This window comes from Ornithorhynchus anatinus, chromosome 1 (genome assembly GCF_004115215.2).
Source record: "Ornithorhynchus anatinus isolate Pmale09 chromosome 1, mOrnAna1.pri.v4, whole genome shotgun sequence".
Taxonomy (NCBI): Eukaryota; Metazoa; Chordata; class Mammalia; order Monotremata; family Ornithorhynchidae; genus Ornithorhynchus; species Ornithorhynchus anatinus.
In genome coordinates, this window is record NC_041728.1 from 102,741,123 (window position 1) to 102,747,211 (window position 6,089).

Sequence of the window (6,089 nt, forward strand, 5' to 3'; positions counted from 1 at the left end):
GATCATCTCTGCTGATGATCAGCAGGAGAGTGTCAGTAGGGAGGGTGGAGTCCAAGGCAATGAAACTACTGCAGGGCTCTGTTTGTGGGGAGGAAAGGAAATAAGAGGGTGCTAAAGAGTGGAGATTTGTCCTTTCACCTTTTCCCACCAACCAATCGATCAATCAATCAATCAGTTGTATTGACTGAGCAGTTGTAGATATTTTTATGTTCATCTCCCAGAAAAAGTGTCACTGCACTAAGCACTTGCAAGAGTATGATAGAGTTAGCATTAGCAGCCATGATCACTACCCTCAAAAAGCTTACAATTCCCCCCCTTCCTGGGCAACAGTGTAGATGCCACCTTCTGCTCCATGCTTGTACTAATAGGACTGGGGCCATCTCTAGGTCCCATTCTCCAGTGGAAATCAATCAATCAATGGTATTTATTGAGGGCTTACTATGTGCAGAGCACTGTGCTAAGCATTTATTAGAATACAGTACCACAGAATTCATGGACATTTTCCCTGTCCATAACACGCTTACAGCCTAGAGGGGGAAACAGACATTTATATAAACCAATACTTTATAAAATATAATTTAAAGATATGTACATAAGTACTGTGGGGTTGGGGGAGGGGTCTGCTATGTGACCTTGGGTAAGTCACTTGACTTCTCTGTTCCTCAGTTACCTCATCTGTAAAATGGAGATTGAGACTGTGAGTCTCATGTGGGACAGAGACTATGTCCAAGCCAATTTGCTTTTATCTGCCCCAGTGCTTAGTACAGTGCTTGGCACATAGTAAGTGCATAATAAATACCATAATTACTATTATTATATCAAATGTCCAAAGGGAGTGTTCAGGGGAAAGGGAGGAACAGAGGAGTGTAGGTGATTTGGGCTGAAGCATACAAATGCTCCCTCCTCAGGATCACAACTACAGAGTTGCTAGTACTCTACTAGTCTCGGCTATGGGAGGGAGAATCAAGCAGAGCCCTGTCCATTCCATTCCTAGCTTGTCCAGTGGATAGCTAGTGGAAGGCCATCTCCTACAAATCAAAACTCACCTGTGGTGGACAGCAGAAAATGCAAGAATGTTGAAGGGGGAGACTCAATTTACTATGCAGAAGGAGGCAATGGTAAACCACTTCCACATATTTACCAAGAAAACTCTATGGATACCTTACCAGAATGTTTGCAGATGGAGGTGGGGAGTTCTGGGACAGATGCATCCATGGCGTCACTATGAGAATGTTTGCAGATGGAGGTGGGGCGTTCTGGGACAGATGCATCCATGGCGTCACTATGAGTGGGAGACTACTTGGCAGCATAAGACAAGTTACAACTGCTCCCTCTCCTATTTGGTCTGTAGTCTGTAATATTTATTTATTTATATTAATGTATGCTTCCCCCTCTACACTGTGAGTTTGTTGCAGGCAGGACTGTGTCTGCTTGTTGTTCTACCAAGTGCTTAGTACAGTGTTTTGCACACAGTACGTGCTCAGTAAGTACAATTGAATGAATGAGTTAGCACTCAGTAAATAGCACTTATTGACTGATTCGTTGTCGACTCATTCATTGTCTACTGGCTGGAGTCATGAGAGTGAGTTTGGTCCTCGAGATTCCATCTTTCACTCCATACCGATTTGGGTGGAAAAGTTGTCTAGTTATTGTCCTGAAAGCCCAGGTAGTTGTTGCTGTTGTTGTTGTCTTATGCTATCTAGTAGTGTCCAACCCATAGCGACAGCAGGGGCACATCTCTCCCAGAACGCCCTGCTCTCCATCTGCAATCATTCTGGTAGAGTTTCTATGGATCCATGGAGTTTTCTTGGTAAAATATGGAAGTGATTTACCACTGCCACCTTCTGCACAGTAAAATCGAGTCTCCACCCTCGACTCTCTCCTATGCCGCTGCGGGCCAGCACGGGTGAGGTTTGACTTGTAGCAGATTGCCCTCCACTCGCTAGCCACTGCCCAAGCTAGGAATGGAATGGGTAGGCCTCTGCTTGATTCTCCCTCCCTAGTCGAGACTGGTAGAGCACTGGAAACTCTCCAGGTGTGACCCTGAGAGGGAAAGAGACCTCCTGGGCCCCTTAATACAAACACATCATTTCTGTTTTTCTACAAGGCTCCCGTAAAACCCTTCACATACCCAGAGCATTTGGTCAATTAACATCCTTGTCCCTGGTCTTCTTCATAAGTCACAGGGTGCCTAGGTAGAAAGCCAGCCCAGGGGAAGTTGCGGAAGGAATGTCAGGAGCTTAATACAGTGCTCTGCATACAGTAAGCACTCATAAATACGATCAAATGATTGAACAGAGACTGACAGAGCCACCCTCTCACTATCAGATGCAGCCACAAAACCAAACAGAGGAAATAAATATTTTCTCTGCAGGAAGACCTGAATCGAAAAGACATCAGAAGCACATAACTAAATATGAAAAATTTAAAAGCATGTTCTAATGGAAAGAACATGGGCCTGGGATTTAGAGAAACTGGATTCTAATCCCAGCTTCTCCACTTGTCTGCTGTGTGATCATGGGGAAGTCACTTTACTTCTCTGGGCCTCAAGTTACCTCATCTGTAAAATGGGGATTAAATACTATTCCTTCCTACTTAGGCTGTGAGTCCCTTGTGAGGGAGGGACTATGTCCACTCCAAATTTTTGGAATCTACCCCAACACTTAGGATGACAGCACATAGTAAGCGCTTAACAAGTACCAAAAACAGTTAAAAGTTAGCAGGAATAGGGCAAGGATATGTTTACAAACTCAAATCTATGGAGGTAAATATGAAACATCAGCAAGTGATGGGATTACTTAATAATATATTTAATAACCTAACATATGCTACACGTGACTGAAGATTAATTAAAAGACAGGAAAAAGTGGTAGTAGCTATTGATCTCTAAAAAGAAAATTAAACACCTTCAAAGATATCTCCGGCCAATTAGTTGATAAAATACCTTTCTAGGTATGTTTTTGTTGTGATCTCGACTCAATCTGTTTCAAGTGGAAACTAGCTAGATCAAAGAATATGTTATTTTAATTAGCACCTTGGCTGGTGTCTTGAATAAAGAGGTCAAGCATTAGATGAGAAAGAATAGAGAATTTATGAGTTTGAATTCAAACTAAAATCTACTGCATTTTAGTTCTGTCTCCAGCACATGAATGAGTAAAAATGCTGTTTACTTTACTGCTATTTTCTCATACCAAAAGTCACACACAGGCCCTTTTAGGTCCAGGTAGAAAGAAGGGATTAATGGGATGGCCTAGTGGAAAGAACACGGACTGGGAATCAGGGGACCTGGGTTCTAATTCCGGCTCTGGAAGCTGTCTGCTGTGTGACTTTAGGCAAGACACTTAACTTCACTACCTCAGTTTTCTCATCTATAAAATGGGAATTATTCATTCATTCAATTGCATTTATTGAGCGCTTACTATGTGCAGAGCTCTGAATTAAATACCCATTGTTCCTCCTCTTTACAGAGTGAGTATTATATGGACCACATGGGCTGTGCTTGATTATCCCTAATTCATTTGTCCTGCCTCTGGCCTGGAATACCCTCATTCATTGATTTAATTGTATTTATTGAACACTTACTTTGTGCAGAGCACTGTACTAAGTGATTGGAATGTACAATTAGGCAACAGATAGAGACAATCCCTGCCCAACAAGGGGCTCCCAGTCTAAAAGGGGGAGACAGACAGCAAAACAAAACAAGTAGTCAGGCATCAATACCATCAAAATAGATAAATAGAATCATAGATATATACACATCATTAATAAAATAGAGTAATAAATAATATAGACAAATCTACCCCAGTGCTTAGCCCAGTAACTGGCAGAGAGTAGCTGCTTAAAAAATGCCATCATTATCATCATTATTACTCTTAAAGGACCCTGGATCATTTTTATTTCAATTTACATTGAAAGAGTTAGTTTTAAGAAGGTACATCATCCTCATTGATATGGTCTTAATCATACTGTGTATGGAGGGCTATATTGGATGCCTACTTGCAGAACACTCTCCCAAATCCTGGGACAAGGGACAGGCAGGATGATTCAGTCCTGAGCCTCAGGGTGCATGCAGCCAACGAATGGGGAATGGGTGGCAGAAGTGTGTAGTAAGTGAAGGCCACACAAGGAGAGAATAAAGTGACAAACAGAACAAAATAACTGGAGAAAATGAGGGCAACATGAACAAAAGGATATGCAATAAACGTTTCCATGACAGATTGGAACATTTAGCACTAGGAATCATAGACTGTGAGTCCGTCAATGGGCGTGATTGTCTCTACTTGTTGCCAAATTGTACATTCCAAGCCCTTAGTAAAGTGCTCTGCACATAGTAAGCGCCCTATAAATACTATTGAATGAATTAGCAGAAATCCACCTTTATGGGAAAGATAATCCCACAAAGGAGTGGTTTATAAATCTACTCTCCCATCTCCATAGTTTTAATAGCTAAGTCACCCAACTATCACCTAATAGTTACCCGACAGAGAAGCAGCGTGGCCTAGTGAATACAGCATGGGTCTCAAAGTCAGAAGGACCTGGGTTCCAATCCTGGCTACACCGCATGTCTGCTGCATGTCCTTGGGTCAGTCACTCAACTTCTCTGTGCCTCAGTTCTTCTTCAAATGCCGTCGGAGAAGCAGCATGGCTCAGTGGAAAGAGCATGGGCTTGGGAGTCAGAGGGGATGGGTTCTGATCCTGGCTCTGCCACTTATCAGCTATGTGACTTTGGGCAAGTCACTTAACTTCTCTGTGCCTTAGTTACCTCATCTGTAAAATGGGGATTAAGACTGTGAGGCCTACACAGGACAGAGACTGTGTTCAATAGTATATTAGCTTGTTATCTACCCCTGGGCTTGTATCTACCCCCGGGCTTAGTACAATGCCTGGCACATAGTGAGCGCTTAACAAATACCATTAAAAAAGCAACAAAAAAATCCCAAACTGCCTGACCAGGGGGTGGTTTCAGGGAAGGGGAAGGTAGGACTTTCCTATGGAGTTGATCCCATCGGTGGGAGTAGGGGGAACCCCTGTATGGGCTTCCACAGCTGGGGTTCTCCAGGTGGGATGTAGAAAGCTGCCTCTGCTGCAACTGTTAGCACCCCAGCAGCCCCCAAAGACAATGGTAGAGGTGGGAGTAGGCTGGGCTCTCCTAAAGGGGTGCAGAGAGCTGCCTCTCCTCTCCTGCCTACTTCCACAGTCTCCCCAAACACTCTGCTGGGGATGCACATCGGGTCAGGGTTCGATTGCATCCTATGACTGGCAGATGTCAATCCTAGGAGAGGCAGCACCGTATTGGATCATGGCTTGAACTCTTCGATTTAGGATTGATCCATCTGATTGGACGCTCAGGCAAATCTGAAAGCCCAACCAACCCATCGAGGACCCTGTTAAAGGAGCAGTTTGCAGGCCATTGGCCTCCCTGGCCAGGCAGTTGAAAGCCTAACAATCCCGCCCATAGCAGTGCTTTAAATATCTAGGAATACCATGGTCCCTCCACCCCGCTGCAGCAAGAGAAAGCTCACCACGAGAAGGTGGCTAGGACAGCCTGTCCTCTGGTTTGACAACCGTGATCTGACTTTCATTTGGTCCATTCCCTGTCCGCTACCAATAGGGAACTGGATGATGTTATGACCATGTTTTTTTTTAAAAAAAATTAAATGCAGAGAATTCCTTTGCCGTGGCTCCCACTGATTTCTATAGCTTGGATGTGGTATTCAGGTACATTCAGGACCTTTTCATTCATTCAATCATATTTGTTGAGCACTTACTGTGTGCAAAGCACTATACTAAGCACTTGAGAGAGTACAATGTAACAACAGACAGAACACATTCCTGCCCAAAACAAGCTAACAGTCTAAAGGGGAAGACAGACATTCATATAAATAAATAGATTATATAAATGAATGAATAAATTCACAAATAAATAAATTGCATATATATATATACATATATAGAGAGAGATATCTACATATGTGCTGTGGGGATGGAAGATGGGAATGAATGAAGAGAGGTGTAGAAGGACATGGGAGAAGAGGAAAGGAGAACTTAGTCAGGGAAGGCTTCTTGGAAGAAATGTGCCTTCAATAAGG

At 43.3% G+C, this 6,089-nt stretch overlaps 1 non-coding gene across 1 annotated transcript; it reads right to left on the reverse strand.

The window, feature by feature from the left end:
* Window positions 1-1,916: 1,916 nt before the first annotated feature.
* Window positions 1,917-2,053, reverse strand: LOC114817249. The gene has a single exon (XR_003765098.1). It is a non-coding gene; the product is annotated as a small nucleolar RNA SNORA7 (small nucleolar RNA).
* Between the last annotated feature and the right edge of the window lie 4,036 nt (window positions 2,054-6,089).